The sequence below is a fragment of the Bos indicus genome, chromosome 11 (assembly GCF_029378745.1).
Source record: "Bos indicus isolate NIAB-ARS_2022 breed Sahiwal x Tharparkar chromosome 11, NIAB-ARS_B.indTharparkar_mat_pri_1.0, whole genome shotgun sequence".
In the NCBI taxonomy this organism is placed as follows: domain Eukaryota; kingdom Metazoa; phylum Chordata; class Mammalia; order Artiodactyla; family Bovidae; genus Bos; species Bos indicus.
The window spans coordinates 61,563,384-61,582,968 of NC_091770.1; the positions used below are offsets into that span (position 1 = coordinate 61,563,384).

Sequence of the window (19,585 nt, forward strand, 5' to 3'; positions counted from 1 at the left end):
AAAATGAAAGAACTGGCATTGGCATCTGGTAGTATAATCAACCAAAAATACCAAAGGGTGCTCCCAACTAGATCGCTTATAAAATACATTTAAAGTACAACATAAGACTCTTAAAAAAAAAGGGAAATTTCCAAGGATAACACATTTTCAATAAAAAAAATAACCAACTAACCAAAGTTCCTTGACTGAAACTAGGATCCATAAGCAGAGATCAAAAATGGGGGAAAAGGGCAGAACTACTCTGGCCATGACCCTCAGAAAACTGACCCTTGACCAAGTCTTAAGGTAAAGGTGCTTAACTTGAGACTTCTGATTAAGCCAGGGGCTAAAATGATCCCAAGGTTTAAGTGCCCTTAACATCGGCAAAGTAAAAAGAAAATTCATGTCTGGATTAAAGCACTTTTGATACAAGTCACCAGAATTGCCATAAATTAAAACAAGTATGAGCTCACACTGAAACATTACTAAATACAAAAGAAACAAGCTACTGTGATGGGAAATTAGAAAATAAACAACAGATTTACTTCTCCCTGGATTTCAGATGATTGAATTATTAAAGTTAGAATGTAAAACAGTTCAGCATATTTAAAGAAATAATGATGGGGCCATGAAAATAAGCTTACAACAGGATATATTAATAATAAAAGTGTTACCCAGTAGATTTTTTAAGAAATAAAAATAGAACTTTTTTTTTTAATAGAACTTTTGGAAATGAAAAATTGAAGTTAAATAATTTGGTATAAAGAGAGAATTAGTGAAATAAAAGAGGCATAAGTAAGGAATTACACAAAATGTTAAAGAGACAAGAAAAAAAAATATAAAGGGAAGTTAGCAATACAAAGAACATGGAAGTTAGCAAAACAGAGAACATGGAAAAGTCTAACACGTCTAATCAGGTAATAAGGTAAATGCGGACAATTTTCCAGAGCTGATAAATGAAATGAATCAATAAACACAAGAGGGACAATATATATCAATCAGGATACAGTGAAAAGAATCTATAATTATGCAAATATACAATGAAGATGCAGAACTCTAAAAATAAAAAGGTCTTAAAAAGCAAGAGAAAAGACAGGTCACTTATAAAGAAGATAACCTACAAACAGACTGAGACCAGACCTCTCAATGACAGCAATGGGTGTAGAAGACAGTAGGGATGCATCTTCAAATGGTAGTGAGAAAATGAGCATTTCTCTTGTATAATATAACAATGGAATTCTCAATAGGTAAAGCAAAATAAAGACACTTTAAGATATGTACAAACTGAAAGCATTCAACAGATCTTCAATAAAGGGACTTGTAGGGGACATAACTCAGGAAAAAAGGAAAATGATCCCAGAAGGAAGGTTTGAAAAGCAAGAAGGAATAGCTTAAAAAAAAAAATGTGGTTAATATACAGGCAGATAAATACACACAGACATACATGCACATACACAAATGTTTTGCTATTTTTAAGATCAGAAAACACTAATTAGATATGTCATATTAATCAGAAAAAAGTTAAAGTGCCAAGGTCCTTGCTTTTTGAATTGTCGAAGGTAATTGTTTGATTTTGGTAACTGTCACAACAAAATTATAAATAGCAATCATTAAAAGTTTGTATAAATGCTTAACCAGTAATATAGGTAGAGTGGAGTGAAGGGTGAGCAAATTGAAAAAGAAGAAAATTCAAGAAGTATTAAAGAAAAGAACACTGGACCTACACCAGTACACTGGTGAAAACAATGCGTGAGAGACACCGTGGCCAACTGCCAGTATACCCAGTTAAAGTGTGGCCGTGAGAAGTGCCAATCAAGCATGTAATCTCAGAGCTCATGCAACAGGGGAAAGCTAACACAGCAGAGCATAGTCAGGGGTGAACATCTCCAGAAATAGAATGCTGAGTGGCTTCTCTCCCAGTGGGAGTTTTCTAATCCCACCTATCTCACACCACAGATCAGAAAAGAGCTAAAAAACAGATCTGGGGACCCCTGCTCCAACAACTAAGGAGCAGACCCCACCCCTGACAGGGCAGTGAGTCTGTCTGATACATCCATTTATACATCAGTTTGGCAAACATATATATGATTAACTGAAATTGAGAAGTATAAAATTAAAGTGGACAGCGTAGGCAGTACACTTCTTTCTAGGTAAGAGGTAATGATTCACATTCTGAGAAAATGAAATAATTGGCTTTGGCATCTAGTAGCATGACCAACCAAAAATATCAAAAAGTGCTCCCAACTAGACTGCTTATAAATATACAGTAAAATGCAATACAGAGCTCTTTAAAAAAAAAGTTTCCAAGAATACCACACTCTCAATTACAAAATAACTAACTAACCAAAGTTCCTTGATTGACACTAGAGTAATGCTCCCTGAGCAGACAGCAAAAGAGGGAAAAAAGGCAGAACTAGTCTAAACCATCACCCACAGAAGACTGAGCCTTGAACAAGTCACAAGTTAAAGGTGTTTAGCCTGAGACTTCTGATTAAGCCAGGGGCTAAAATGATTGCAGGTTTTAAGTGCCCTTAACATTGACAGAAACAATAAAAAGAAAATTTGTCTTTGGATTAAAACACTTTTGATAGAAGCCATCAGGATTGCCATAAATTAAAACAAGTACAAGTTCACAATGAAACATCACCAAATACAAAAGAAAACAAGCTACTATAATGGAAAATTAGAAGATAAACAGCAGATTAACTTCTTCCCAGATTTCAGATAATTGAATTATTAAAGTTAGAATATAAAATAGGGGGGCGGTCCTATGATGTCAGAGGAATAGGACAGGGAGACCACTTTCTCCCCCACAAATTCATCAAAAGAACATTTGAACGCTCAGAAAATCCCACAAAACAATTTCTGAACGCTGGCAGAGGACATCAGACACATAGAAAAGCAGCCCATTGTCTTCGAAAGGAGGTAGGAAAAAATATAAAAGATAAAACAAGAGACAAAAGAGGTAGGTACGGAGCTCCGTCCTGGGAAGGGAGTCTTAAAAAAGACAGGTTTCCAAACACCAGGAAACACTCTCACTGCCGAGTCTGCGGCGAGCCTTGGAACCACAGAGGGCAACATAACAGGGAGGAAAAATAAATAATTAAAACCCACAGATTACGTGCCTAACAGTAACTCCTCCAGCGGAGAAGCAGCACAGACGCCTGCACCCGCCACTAGCAAGCAGGAGCTGGGCAGGGAGGTGCGGCTGTATTGCTTAGAGTAAGGACTGGGCCTGAATGCCCCGAGGGCAATCTGAGGGAACTAACTTGGGGTAGCAAACCAAACTGTGGGATAGCTGCCACGTGAAAAGCCCTAACCTAAGACACCGCCAGGCCTGCTGACATAACAAAGGACTGACTAGAGCTACGTGAAAAGCCCTAACCAAAGACAACTTCAGGCCCACTCACAGAACACAGGACTGAGCAGAGCTAGCCAGCTGCAGGCCAGCCCATCCCCCACCCTCCGGTGACAGGCAGGCGAGGGCAGACAGAGCCAGAAGGGGGCAATCGCGGCCCCAGAGAGGCTTCGTTGCTAACCAAGACTTCTTGGGATTCTGGACGGTCAACATCTGCCTGAGAAGGTGCGCCAGTTGTACACCCAGAAAACCTAGCAGGAGGGACGGGGGAGGCAATAAGTCGCAGCGACCATGCTCGCCAAACACCTGGTCACCTGAGCTGCTCAGACCTGGGAAGGGCACAAAACGCAGGCCCAACCGAGTCTGCGCGTCTGAGGACTACCTGAATGCCTGAACCTGAGCGGCGTAGACCCGGGAAGTGCATACAAACCAGGGCTGGCCTCAGACAGTTCCCGGCATAGCAACCTAGAGCCTAAGCAGTGTAGACAGGGAAAGCACACACGCCATGAGTGGGGGCAAACCCAGTGTGGCCGAGACACTGTGAGCACATGCCAGTGTTATTTGTTTGCAGCGTCCCTCCCTCCCCACAGCACGACTGAACAAGTGAGCCTAAAAAAGTGTCCACCACCGCCCCTTTGCGCCAGGGTGGAAATTAGACACCAAAGAGACCAGCAAACAGAAGAAGCTAGAACAGAGGGACCCTCCTAGGAAGTGACAGGTACAATAGATTAAAACCCTATAGATAGTACCGACTACATAGGAAGGGGCCACTAGCCCCTTAAGAAATATAAGCTGGATCAAGGAACTATCCAAAAATGAACTGACCCCACACTGCCCACACCACCACCAGAGAAAGTAAAAATAGTAAAAAATATATCTAGGACTATCATTCTTTAATTTTTTTTAAATTTTTAAAAAATTTAGGTCCTCTATTACTCCTTTAATTTTCATTTTTATAACTATTACTTTGTAAAAAAAAAAAAAAGAGACCCTTTTTAAAAGCAAACTTCATTTGTATATATATTATAATTTTTGTGACTTTTTTTTTCTCTTTTTCAAAATCCAATCTCTACTCTAGATTTTTAATCTTTGCTTTTTGGTATCTGTTATCAATTTTGTACCTTTAATAACCCAATCTTCAGTACCCATTTTTACTTGGGAGTGAGATTACTGGCTTGATTGCTCTCTCCCACTTTGGACTCTCCTTTTTCTCCACCAGGTTGCCTCTGTCTCCTCCCTCCCCCTTCTCTACCCAACTCTGTGAATCTCTTTGTGTGTTCCGGATGGTGGAGAACACTTAGGGAACTGATTACTGGCTGGATCTGTCTCTCTCCTTTTGACTCCCCTCTTTATCCTCCTGGTCACTTCTGTCTCCTTCCTCCCTCTTCTCTTCTCTGTATACCTCCGTGAACATCTCTGGGCGATCCAGACTGTGGAGTGCACATAAGGAAGTAATTACTGGCTAGCTTGCTCTCGCCTCTTTTGATTCCCCCTCTTCTCCTCCTGGTAACCTCTATCTCCCTCCTCCCTCTTCTCTTCTCTATGTAACTCTGTGAACTTCTCTGGGTGTCCCTCACTGTGGAGAAACTTTTCATCTTTAACCTAGATGTTTTATCAATGGTGCTTACAGATGGAGAAGTCTTGAGGCTACTGTAAAAATAAGACTGAAAGCCAGAAGCAGGAGGCCTAAGTCCAAATCCTGAGAACACCACAGAACTCCTGACTCCAGGGAACATTAATCGACAGGAGCTCATCAAAAGCCTCCATACCTACACTGAAACCAAGCACCACCCAAGAACCAACAAGTTCCAGAGCAAGACATACCACACAAATTCTCCAGCAACACAGGAACATAGCCCTGAGCTTCAATATACAGGCTGCCCAAAGTCACTCCAAACCCAATGACATCTCATAACTCATTACTGGACACTTCACTGCACTCCAGAGAGAACTCCAGCCCCACCCATCAGAATACCAACACAAGCTTCCCTAGCCAGGAAACCTTGATAAGCCACCCTTAAAATCCCACCCACAGCCAGGAAACTCCACAATAAAGAGAACTCCACAAACTTCAAGAATACAGAAAGGCCACCCCAAACACAGCAATATAAACAAGATGAAGAGACAGAGGAATACCCATCAGGTAAAGGAACAGGATAAATGCCCACCAAACCAAACAAAAGAGGAAGAGATAGGGAATCTACCTGATAAAGAATTCCAAATAATGATAGTGAAAATGATCCAAAATCTTGAAAACAAAATGGAATCACGGATAAACAGCCTGCAGACAAGGATTGAGAAGATTCAAGAAAGGTTTAACAAGGACCTAGAAGAAATAAAAAAGAGTCAATATATAATGAACAATTCAATAAATTATATCAAAAACACTCTGGAGGGAACAAACAGTAGAAATATGGAGGCAGAAGATAGGATTAGTGAGGTAGAAGATAGAATGGTAGAAATAAATGAATCAGAGGGAAAAAAACGAATTAAAAGAAATGAGGACAATATCAGAGACCTCTGGTACAATGTTAAACACCCCAATGTTCGAATCATAGGAGTCCCAGAAGAAGAAGACAAAAAGAAAGACCATGAGAAAATACTTGAGGAGATAACAGTTGAAAACTTTCCTAAAATGGGGAAGGAAATTATCACTCAAGTCCAAGAAACCCAGAGAGTCCCAACAGGATAAACCCAAGGTGAAACACCCCAAGACACATATTAATCAAATTAACAAAGACCAAACACAAAGAATAAATATTAAAAGCAGCAAGGGAAAAACAACAAATAACACACAAGGGGATTCCCATAAGGGTAACAGCTGATCTTTCAATAGAAACTCTTCAGGCCAGGAGGGAATGGCAGGACATACTTAAAGTGATGAAAGAAAATAACCTACAGCCCAGATTACTGTACCCAACAATGATCTCATTTAAATATGAAGGAGAAATCAAAAGCTTTACAACAAGCAAAGCTAAGTGAATTCAACACCACCAAACCAGCTCTCCAACAAATGATAAAGGGTCTTCTCTAGACAGGAAACACACAAAGGATGTATAAACTCAAACCCAAAACAATAAAGTAAATGGCAACGGGATCATACTTATAAATAATTACCTTAAACGTAAATGGGTTGAATGCCCCAACCAAAAGACAAAGACTGGCTGAATGGATACAAAAACAAGACCCCTATATACGTTGTCTACAAGAGACCCACATCAAAACAGGGGACACATACAGACTGAAAGTGAAGGGCTAGAAAAAGATATTCCATGCAAATAGAGACCAAAAGAAAGCAGGAGTAGCAATACTCATATCAGATAAAATAGACTTTAAAACAAAGGCTGTGAAAAGAGACAAAGGACACTACATAATGATCAAAGGATCAATCCAAGAAGAAGATACAACAATTATATATGCACCCAACATAGGACCACCGCAATATATAAGACAAATGCTAAGAAGTATGAAAGGGGAAATTAGCAATAACACAATAATAGTGGGAGACTTTAATACCCCACTCACACCTACGGATAGATCAACTAAACAGAAAATGAACAAGGAAACACAAACTTTAAATGATACAATAGACCCATCCCACTCCAGTACTTTTGCCTAGAAAATCCCATGGACAGAGGAGCCAGGTAGGCTGCAGACCACGGGGTCCCTAGAGTTGGAAGCGACTGAGCGACTTCACTTTCACTTTTCACTTTCATGCATTAGAGAAGGAAATGGCAACCCACTCCAGTGTTCTTGCCTGGAGAATCCCAGGGACGGGGAAGCCTGATGGGCTGCTGTCTATGGGGTCACATAGAGTCAGACACAACTGAAGCGACTTAGCAGCAGCAGCAGTAGCAGGGTTAGAAGGAAAGAAAGCTTTAAAATTAGGGCAGAAATAAATGCAAAATGAATAAAAAAGACCATAGCAAAAATCAAAAAAGCCAAAAGCTGGTTCTTTGAGAGGATAAATAAAATTGAGAAACCATTAGCCAGACTCATCAAGAGACAATAGGAGAAAAATCAAATCAATAAAATTAGAAATGAAAATGGAGAGATCACAACAGACAACACAGAAATACAAAGGATCATAAGAGACTACTATCAGCAATTATATGCCAATAAAATGGACAACATGGAAGAAATGGACAAATCCTTAGAAAAGTACAACTTTCCAAAACTGGACCAGGAAGAAATAGAAAATCTTACAGACCCATCACAAGCATGGAAATTGAAACTGTAATCAGAAATCTTTCAGCAAACAAAAGCCCAGGTCAAGACGGCTTCACAGCTGAATTCTACCAAAATTTAGAAAAGAGCTGACACCTATCCTACTCAAACTCTTCCAGAAAATTGCAGAGGAAGGTAAACTTCCAAACTCATTCTACCAGGCCACCATCACCCTAATACCAAAACCTGGCAAAGATGCCACAAAAAAAGAAACCTACAGGCCAATATCACTGATGAACATAGATGCAAAAATCCTTAACAAAATTCTAGCAATCAGAATCCAACAACACATTAAAACGATCATACACCATGACTAAGTGGGCTTTATTCTAGGGATACAAGGATTCTTCAATATCCGCAAATCAATCAATATAATACACCACATTAACAAATTGAAAAATAAAAGCCATATGATTATCTCAATAGATGCAGAGAAAGCCTCTGACAAAATTAAACATCCATTTATGATAAAAACTCTCCAGAAAGCAGGAATAGAAGGAACATACGAACATACCTCAACATAATAAAAGCTATATATGACAAACCCACAGAAAACATTATCCTCAATGGTGAAAAATTGAAAGCATTTCCCCTAAAGTCAGGAACAAGACAAGGGTGCCCACTCTCACCAGTACTATTCAACATAGTTTTGGAAGTTTGGGCCACAGCAATCAGAGCAGAAAAAGAAATAAAAGGAATCCAAATTGGAAAAGAAGAAGTAAAACTCTCACTGCAGATGACATGATTCTCTACATAGAAAACCCTAATGACTCCACAAGAAAATTACTAGAGTTAATCAATGAATATAGTAAAGTTGCAGGATATAAAATCAACACACAGAAATCCCTTGCATTCCTATACACTAATAATGAGAAAATAGAGAAATTAAGGAAACAATTCCATTCACCATTGCAACGGAAAGAATAAAATACTTAGGAATAAATCTACCTAAAGAAACAAAAGACCTATATATAGAAAACTATAAAACACTGGTGAAAGAAGTCAAAGAGGACACTAACAGATGGAGAAATATACTGTGTTCATGGATCGGAAGAATCAATATAGTGAAAATGAGTATACTACCCAAAGCAATCTATAGATTCACTGCAATCCCTATCAAGCTACCAACGGTATTTTTCACAGAGCTAGAACAAATAATCTCACAATTTGTATGGAAATACAAAAAACCTCGAATAGCCAAAGCAATCTTGAGAAAGAAGAATGGAACTGGAGGAATCAACCTGCCTGACTTCAGGCTCTACTACAAAGCCACAGTCATCAAGACAGTATGGTACTGGCACAAAGACAGAAATATAGATCAATGGAACAAAATAGAAAGCCCAGAGATAAATCCACACACCTATTGACACCTGATCTTTGACAAAGGAGGCAAGAATATACAATGGAGAAAAGTCAATCTCTTTAACAAGTGGTGCTGGGAAAACTGGTCAACCACTTGTAAAAGAATGAAACTACAACACTAACACCATACACTAAAATAAACTCAAAATAGATTAAAGATCTAAACGTAAGACCAGAAACTATAAAACTCCTAGAGGAGAACATAGGCAAAACACTCTCCGACATACATCACAGTAGGATCCTCTATGACCCACCTCCCAGAATATTGGAAATAAAAGCAAAAATAAACAAATGGGACCTAATTAAAATTAAAAGCTTCTGCACAACAGAGGAAACTATAAGCAAGGTGAAAATACAGCCTTCACAATGGGAGAAAATAATAGCAAATGAAGCAACTGACACACAACTAATCTCAAAAATATACAAGCAACTCCTGCAGCTCAATTCCAGAAAAATAAACGACCCAATCAAAAAATGGGCCAAAGATCTAAACAGACATTTCTCCAAAGAAGACATACAGATGGCTAACAAACACATGAAAAGATGCTCAACATCACTCATTATCAGAGAAATGCAAATCAAAACCACAATGAGGTACCATTGCACGCCAGTCAGAATGGCTACTATCCAAAAGTCTACAAGCAATAAATGCTGGAGAGGGTGTGGAGAAAAGGGAACCCTCTTACACTGTTGGTGGGAATGCAAACTAGTTCAGCCACTATGGAGAACAGTGTGCAGAGTCCTTAAAAAACTGGAAATAGAACTTCCATACGACCCAGCAATCCTACTGCTGGGCATACACACCAAGGAAACCAGAAATGAAAAAGACACATGTTCCCCAATGTTCATCGCAGCACTGTTTATAATAGCCAGGACATGGAAGCAATCTAGATGTCCATCAGCAGATGAATGGATAAGAATGCTGTGGTACATATACACAATGGAGTATTACTCAGCCATTAAAAAGAATACATTTGAATCAGTTCTAATGAGGTGGATGAAACTGGAGCCTATTATACAGAGTGAAGTAAGCCAGAAAGAAAAACAATACAGTATACTAACGCATAGATATGGAATTTAGAAAGATGGTAACAATAACCCTGTATGCGAGACAGCAAAAGAGACACACATGTATAGCACAGTCTTATGGATTCTGTGGGAGAGGGCGAGGGTGGGATGATTTGGGAGAATGGCATTGAAGCATGTATAATATCATGTATGAAATGAATCACCAGTCCAGGTTTGATGCACAATACAGGATGCTCAGGGCTGGTGCACTGGGATGACCCAGAGGGATGGTATGGGGAGGGAGGTGGGAGGGAGTGCAGGATGGGGAACACGTGTACTCCTGTGGTGGATTCATGTTGATGTATGGCAAATCCAATACAATACTGTAAAGTAATTAGCCTCCAATTAAAATAAATAAGTTTATATTTTTAAAAAAATATATAAAATAAATCAGCATAAGATATTTAAAAAATGATAGAACAATGAAAAGAAGCATACAACAGGATATATTAATAATAAAAAATTATCAGGTAGACATTTGAAGAAATAAATAGAACTTCTGGAAATGAAAAACTGAAGTTAAATATTTCAGCACAAAGAGAGAACTAATGAAGTAAAAGAGGCATAGATAAGGAATTACATCAAATGATATACAGAGAGACGAGAGAGAAAAATATAAAGTAAGTTTAGCAATGCAGAGAACATGGAAAAATCTAGCATGTCTAATCAGGTAATTAAAGGCAGAGAATATTCCAGAGCTGATAAATGATATGAATCAATAAACACAAGAGGGACAATATATACCAAGCTGGATACATTGAAAAGAATGTATAATTATGCACATCTATAGCAGAGATGCAGAACTCCAAAAATAAAAAGATCTTCAAAAGCCAGAGAGAAGACAGATCACTACAAACGCGATAACCTACAAACAGACTGACACCAGACTCCCAATGGAGACAATGGACATAGAAGACAGTAGGGCCAGGTAATAAAGAGAGAGAGGCCTTAACAACATAGTTACACAGCTGGATTTATTCAATACACAGAACTCGTTACTCATTAATTAGTAAATACACACATCTTTCTCAAAATACATGGAATCCTTACAAAATTAGTAAGTAAAAAAACATGTCTCAGTACATTGTAAGGAATACTATATATAAAGAATTATTAGCAATGCGGTTTTTGATAAAAAGATAAGTGATAAATTTCATATACATTTAAGAATTAAAGTCATTAATCAAAGAAAAATTATAAATTTAAGAATACTTAGAAATAAAAAGTTGAGCAAACGAGACAATTCAAGAGAAATTTGTAGCCTTAAGTGCTTATATTAGGTAAAGAAGAAAGGGTAACGATTGATGAGATAAATATACCATTTAATAATTTAGATAAAAACAGAATAAAGGCAATAGAAAGGGGGAAAATGCAAGCAGTGTCAGATTTTATATTGCTGGGTTCCCAAATCACTACAGACAGTGACTGCAGCCATGTCCTCCCTGGAAGAAAAGGTACGACAAATCTAGACAGTGTATTTAAAAGCAGAGAAATTAAAAAACAAAGCACAGACATCACTTTGCTGACAAAGCTCTGTATAGTCAAAGCTATGGTTTTTCCATTATTCATGTATAGATGTGAGAGTTGGAACATAAAGAAGGTAGAGCACGGAAGAATTGATGCTTACCAATTGTGGTGCTAGAGAAGAGTCTTGTAGTGCTGCTGCTGCTGCTAAGTTACTTCAGCCATGTCTGACTCTGTGTGACCCCATAGACGGCAGCCCACCAGGCTCCACAGTCCCTGGGATTCTCCAGGCAAGAACACTGGAGTGGGTTGCCATTTCCTTCTCCAGTGCATGAAAGTGAAAAGTTAAAGTGAGGTCGCTCAGTCGTGTCTGACTCAGCGACCCCATGGACTGCACCTACCAGGCTCCTCCATCCATGGGATTTTCCAGGCAAGAGTACTGGAGTGGGGTGCCGTTGCCTTCTCCGAATTATATACTAGTTTATAAGAAATCTACTGTATAGACACAGTGTGACAGTAAATGGATGGAAAACAATGCTAGAATGATTTAAATTACTAGGTAAAATAGACTTCAAAACAAAAACAAGGAAGCATAACAGGAAGACATAACAGTCATAAATGGGCTTTATGGTTGTCCAGTGGTTAAGAGTAAGCCTTGCAATGCAGGGTACTGGTTTGAACCAGAATGAACACTGGTTCAATCATTGGCCCAGGAAAATCTCACATGCTGCAGAGCCACTAAGCCTTGGCCCCACAACAACTATGCCTGTGCACCACAATTACTGAAGTCTGTGTACTCTGGAAGAGCCCAGGCTCTGAAACAAGAGAAGCCACCAACAATGAGAAACCCCATATACTGCAAGTATAGAGTAGCCCCCACTCACCGCAACTAGAGAAAGCCCTCATGTAGCAATGAAGAACCAGCAGAGCCAAATATAACTGAAAAAAAAAAAAGCTATAATATAAAAAATGATAATTGTCTCTAGGGTAAATTGCAGTTGCTTCCCACCTCTCTGGAGATTCCAAGATCAGCAGGTAGGTCTGACCCAGGCTCCTAGCAGATTATTGTTTCTGTCATGAATCCTGGAGCATGTGAGATTTGTGTGTGCCATTTAAGAGTGATGTCACTCTTTTGCTTGAAATATATTTTTCCATCCTTTCACTCCCAACCTATTTGTGTCTTTGAGTCTAAAGTGAGACTTCTAGACGACATATAGTTGGGTTGTTGTTTTTTCCTACTCTTTAAAAAAATCTCTGTAATTGGTGGGATTAATGTATTTTCATTTAGAGTAATTACTGATAAGGAAGTTTAGTTCTGTCATTTTATTGTATTCTACATCTATCTTTTTGTTCCATAATTCCTGCAATACTGCCTTCTTTTCCATATGATTGATTTTGTCTAGTGTACCATTTTGATCCTTCTCTTTCCTCTTTTGTATTTATTTTAGTTATTTCATTAGTGGTTACTCTAAGGATTCTAATATCTTAATTTTATAACAATATAAATGATACCAACTTAACTTTATAGCATACAATACTTTGCTTCTAAATATAGCTCTATCCTCTCCTTTTTTTTATTGTTGGAAAATATCTTTAAATATTGTGTGCCCATTAATGGATTTACAATTTTTGTTGTATGCATTGTTTTTAAAATCAAATGGGGGAAAAAGAAGAGTTACAAACCAAAAATATAATAATACTGGATTTTTTATTTACCTCCATAGTTATCTTTCCTTGTATTATTTTTTCCAACAGCTTTGAATTACTGTCCTTTCATTTCAGCCTGATAAGACTCTCTTCAGTATTTCTATAAGGAAGGTCAACTAGCAGTGAACTTCCTCAGTTTTTATCTGGGAATATCTTACTTTTCCTTCATTTTTAAAGGATTGTTTTGCCAGGTGTAGACTTCTTGGTTGACTCTTTTCTTTAGATCTTTAAATGTTATCCTGCTACCTTCTGTCTTCCATGGTTTCTAATGAAAAGTCAGCTGTTAATCTTATTGAAGAGCTCTTCTACAATAGCAATTGCTTTTTGCTTTCTGCTTTTAAGGTTCTCTGTCTTTATTTTTTGAAATTTTGATTTTGTGTGTTTTGATGTGAATCTCTTTGAGTTGATTCTACTTGAATTTCATCGTGTTTTTTGGATATGTAGATTTCTGCCTTTAGTCAAAATTTTCTTTCCTTCTAAGACTCCCATAATGGATACTCTTGATAGCAACCCACCTGCCCCTCAGATTCTGTTCACTTTTTTCATTCTTTTTCCTCTCTGCTCCTCTGATTTGATAATTTAATTGTCATATTCTCTGATTCTGTCTTTTGCCTGCCCAAATCTGCTGTTGAGCCTATCTAGAGGATTTTTCATTTTAGCTATTATACCTTTTAAGCTCCAACTTTTCTATTTGGTTTCTTTTAATTATTTCAATCTCTGTTGATATTCTCTATCTGGCAGACATTATTCTTCTGATTTCCTTGACATCACTGTCTATCATTTCTGTTAGTTCTCTAAGCTTATGTAAGACAGCTAACTTTTTTTAATTTAATTTTTAAACTTTACAGTATTGTGTTAGTTTTGCCAAATATCAAAATGAATCCACCACAGGTATGCCACAAGTATACATGTGTTCCCCATCCTGAACCCTCCTCCCTCCTCCCTCCCCATACCATCCCTCTGGGTCGTCCCATACCAGCCCCAAGCATCCAGTATTGTGCATCGAACCTGGACTGGCGACTCGTTTCATACATGATATTATACATGCTTCAATGCCATTCTCCCAAATCTTCCCACCCTCTCCCTCTCCCACAGAGTCCATAAGACTGTTCTATACATCAGTGTCTCTTTTGCTGTCTCGTACACAGGGTTATTGTTTCCATCTTTCTAAATTCCATATATATGCGTTAGTATACTGTATTGGTGTTTTTCTTTCTGGCTTACTTCACTCTGTATAGTAGGCTCCAGTTTCATCCATCTCATTAGAACTGATTCAAATGTATTCTTTTTAATGGCTGAGTAATACTCCATTGTGTATATGTACCACAGCATTCTTATCCATTCATCTGCTGATGGACATCTAGGTTGCTTCCATGTCCTGGCTATTATAAACAGTGCTGCGATGAACATTGGGGTACACGTTAAGACAGCTAACTTAAACTCTTATTCTAGTAAGCCCAATGTTTGTGCTTCCCCATGCTGTTTTCCCCTGGTGCATGGGCCACACTTTCCTGCTTTTTTTATATGCCTTTTATTTTTTGTTGGAAATAATATGTTTTGAATATAATACAGTGATAACTTTGGAAATACAATTATTCCAGGTTTTACTGTTGCTGCTTTTGAGGGAAGTCATCCACTTGTCTAGTGATATTCTCAAAGCATATATTTATTGTCATATGTGATCACTGAAATCTGTTTCATTACCTCAGCAATCAGCCAAATATTTTTAACATTCTGACAGAATGATGTGACAGATTCTTTTAAAAAATTCTGAAGCAACAAAGAAGCAATCCTCTCAGTCTTTGTAGATTGGAACTGAGCTAAGGCACACTTTCACTACTTAGCCAGCATACCTATGTACAGTTCAACCTCAGAAGTCCATTCGTGCTTGGGCAGAGCCCAAAACTGCTCCAGAGTTTTAACTCTGGGGTTCTCTCAGGTTTTTTATGAGCAAGCATCCAGATCTGGGCATACGTGTTGAACCCCTGATTTCCTGGCATATGAGGTAGTCCTTTAAGGACTTTATTCCCCTTATATTTAAAATGGAAAACTAAAAAGGACCCACCGTATAGCACAGGGGACTCTGCTCAGTGTTGTACGGCAGCATGGATGAAGAGAGTCTGCGGCAGACTGGATATGTGTATGTGTATGGCTGCGTCCCTCTGCTATGCACCTGAAACTGTCACAACGCTGTAGATTGGCTATACTCCAGTATAAAATAAAAGGTTACATTACCAAAGAGAACTTAATTCCTCCCCACATCTTACTCTTAGCTTTCTCTTTCTCAGGTCTTTCTGTCTATCCACTGCTTTCCCCACTCTTCATCCTTTGCCTAAGAGACAGCTATGCATATTATGTCTTGAAATGCCTTTGACGTACACAAATGACTTCACCAAACATGTTGTTCCAGCCTGAAGGAGGTGAAATAAAACCAAGTGTCTACAGTGGCCCCTCTGGAAGTGACAAGACCAAATTCATGACCAGTTTTTGAGATAAAAGTCCATTGTTGACCTCTGGCAGCTAGCTGACACCAGAAATGGTGACCACTGTCCCCATGGCCACTGTCATACTGGGGAATGGGGGATGGCAGACAGGTAAACAAAAATGCAGCAATGTTTCCTTACCGAGTTAGCGGTCTCTGTCCTTATTAAGCATGTCCCTGATTACTGCAAGGTTAAAAAAATATGATTCTAGAGTTTTTTAAAAGTTAATTTTGTCAGTTTTTGCTTGCTTAGTGTTTGCTTCATTGGAAGGACTGATTCTTGGAGCTCTACTCTGATGTTTTCATGGTGTCTCTCCCACTTCTATTTATAGGACCCAATGTGGCATTCATGAGAATATCATTCTGAGATCTCCTACTGAAGGGAATGTAACTGACAGCCCCAGCTGTTCGATTTCGAAATCTGTTGTTGTGTTTTTGTGTTAATGCTACACTTTCCACAAGCTGGTCTGTGGCAATAAATGAGGGCACTCAGGGATACTAAGGCAGTTCTATTTCTGACTGACAACAGACTGTTTGAGTGGGCAGTATTGGCTTGAGGACTCCTGATAGATGAACCAAACCTTTCTTTGAATTGTTCTGTGGTGTGCTGGAATGGTGGTGGAGACTGTGGATGGGCAGTGGTTAGTAAGTAGACAGTAACACAGGTTGACTACTACTAAGTTTATTAATGTCCTAAGGAAGAATAATCAGAGACTGAGTGCTCTTCATAGTTAATGGCTAAGTGTGACAGCCAGAAAACCACTCTGGTAGCTTATTTGTTGTTGTTATTGTTCAGTCACTAAGTTGTGTCCAACTCTTTCTGACCCCACGAATGGCAGCATGCCAGGCTTCTCTGTACTTCACTATCTCCTGGAGTTTGTTCAAATTCACATCCATTGAGTCGGTGATGCTATGTAACCATTTCATCCTCTGCTACACTGTTCTCCTTTTGCCTTCAATCTTTTGCAGCATCAGAATCTATTCCAATGATTGACTCTTTGCATCAGGTGGGCAAAGTATTAGAGCTTCAGCTTCAGTATCAGTCCTTTCAATGAATATTCAGGGTTAATTTCCTTTAGGATTGATTGATTTGATCTCCTTGCTGTCCAAAGGATTCTCAAGAGTCTTCTCCAGCACCACAATTGGAAATCATAAATTCGTTGGTGGTCAGCCTTCTTTATGGTCCAACTCTCACATCCATACATGACTACTGGAAAAACCACTGCTTTGACTATACAGACCTCTGTCAGCAAAGGAATGTCTCTGCTTTTTAATATGCTGTCTAGGTTTGTCATAGCTTTTCCTCCAAGGAGTAAGCGTCAAGAGGGTCTTTAGTTCCCCTTCACTCTCTGCCATTAGAGAGGTTTCATCTGCATATCTGAGGTGGTTATTTTTCCCAGCAATCTTGATTCCAGCTTGTGATTCATCCAGCCCAGCATTTCACATGATGTAGTCTGCATATAAATTAAATGAACAGGGTAAAATACAGCTTTCCGAAACTCCCTTCCCAATTCTGAACCAGTCCATTGTTCCATGTAAGGTTCTAACCGTTGCTTTTTGACTGCATACAGGTTCCTCAGGAGACAGGTAAGGTGGTCTAGTATTCCCATCTCTTCAAGAATTTTCCACAATTTGTTGTGTTCCACACAAAGGCTTTAGTGTAGTCAACGGAGCTGAAGTAGATGTTTTTTCTGAAATTCCCTTGCTTTCTCCATGCTCCAACGAATGTTGGCAATTTGAACTCTGGTTCCTCTGCCTTTTCTAAACCTAGGTTGTACATCTGGAAGTTCTTGGTTCATATACTGCTGAAGCCTAGCTTGAAGGATATTGAGCATAACCTTACTAGCATGTGAAGTAAGTGCAACTATACAATAGTTTGAACATTCTTTGGCATTTCCCTTCCTTGGGACTGGAATGAAACCTGATCTTTTCCTGTTTTGTGGCCACTGCTGACTTTTCCAAATTTGCTGACATACTGCATGCAGCATTTTGACAGCATCATCTTTTAGGATTTGAAATAGCTTAGGTGAAATTCCATCACCTCCAGTAGCTTTGTTTGCAATAATGCTTCCTAAGGCACACTTGACTTTACACTCCAAGATGTCTGGCTCTAGGTGAGTGACCACACCACTATGGTTATTTGGGTCATTAAGATTTTTTCTCTCTATAGTTCTTCTGTGTATTTTGTGCCATCCCTTCTTAATCACTTCTGCTGCTGGTAGGTCCTTGCCATTTCTGTCCTTTATCATGCCCCTTATTGCATGAAATGTTCCCTTTATATCTACAGTTTTCTTGAGGAGATATCTAGTCCTTCCCATTCTGTTGTGTTCCTCTGCTTACTTGCATTGCTCATTTAAGATAGCCTTCTTATTTCTCCTTGCTAGTCTGTGTAACTCTGCATTCAGATGGGTATATCTTTCCCTTTCTCTCTTGCTTTTTCTTCTCTTCTTTCCTCAACTATTCAAAAAGCCTAGTCAGACAACCACTTTGCCTTCTTGCATTTCTTTTCCTTTGGGATGGTTTTGATCACCACCTCCTATACAATGTTATGAACCCCCATCCATAGTTCTTCAGAAACTCTGTCCACCAGAAAATCCCTTGAATCTCTTCATCACCTCCACTGTATAAAGTGATTTGATTTAGATCATTCCTGAATGCTCCAGTGATTTCCCATACTTTCTTCAACTTAAGTCTGAATTTTGTAATAAGGAGTTAATGATCTGAGCCAGAGTCAGCAGGTCTTGTTTTTGCTGACTGTATAGAGCTTCTCCATCTTGGCTGCAAAGAATATAATCTCTCTGATTTCAGTATTGACCATTTGGTGATGTCTATGTGTAGAGTCGTCTTGTGATGTTGGAAAAGGATGTTTGCTATAACCGGTGTGTTCTATTGACAGAACTCTGTTAGCCTTTGCCTTGCTTCATTTTGTACTCTAAGTCCTGTTTCTCCAGGTATCTCTCGACTTCCGACTTTTGCATTCCAATCCCCTATGATGAAAAGGACATCTTTTGTTGTTGTTCTAGAAGGTCTTCTAGGTCTTCATAGAAACAATCAACTTTGGCTTCTTCAGCATCAGTGGTTGGTGCATAGACTTGAAATACTGTGATATTGAATGGTTTGCCTTGCAAATGAACCAAGATCACTCTATCGCTTTGAATGTTGCATCCAAGTACTGTATTTTGACTCTTTTTTATTTATTTATTTTTTACTATGAGGGCTACTCCATTTCTTCTAAGCGGCTCTTGCCCACAGTAGATATTAATACTCATCTGAATTAAGGTCTCCCATTTCTGTCCATTTTAGTTCAGATCAGATCAGATCAGATCAGTCGCTCAGTCCTGTCCAACTCTTTGTGACCCCATGAATTGCAGCACACCAGGCCTCCCTGTCCATCACCAACTCCCGGAGTTCACACAGACTCATGTCCATCGAGTCAGTGATGCCATCAAGCCATCTCATCCTCTGTCGTCCCCTTCTCCTCCTGCCCCCAATCCCTCCCAGCATCAGAGTCTTTTCCAATGAGTCAACTCTTTGCATGAAGTGGCCAAAATACTGGAGTTTCAGCATTGGCATCATTCCTTCCAAAGAAATCCCAGGGCTGATCTCCTTCAGAATGGACTGGTTGGATCTCCCTGCAGTCCAAGGGACTCTCAAGAGTCTTCTCCAACACCACACTTCAAAAGCATCAATTCTTTGGCACTCAGCCTTCTTCACAGTCCAACTCTCACATGCATACATGACCACAGGAAAAACCATAGCCTTGACTAGACAAACCTTTGTTGGCAAAGTAATGTCTCTGCATTTGAATATGCTATCTAGGTTGGTCAAAACTTTCCTTCCAAGGAGTAAGCATCTTTTAATTTCATGGCTGCAGTCACCATCTGTAGTGATTTTGGAGCCCAGAAAAATAAAGTCTGATACTATTTCCACTGTTTCCC

At 39.0% G+C, this 19,585-nt stretch overlaps 1 protein-coding gene across 5 annotated transcripts in view; it reads right to left on the bottom strand.

Annotated features, from left to right (window-relative positions):
- Positions 1 to 19,585, bottom strand: part of WDPCP (WD repeat containing planar cell polarity effector) — a 298,437-nt gene that overhangs the window by 65,850 nt on the left and 213,002 nt on the right. The gene's annotated exons all lie outside the window — the stretch shown is intronic.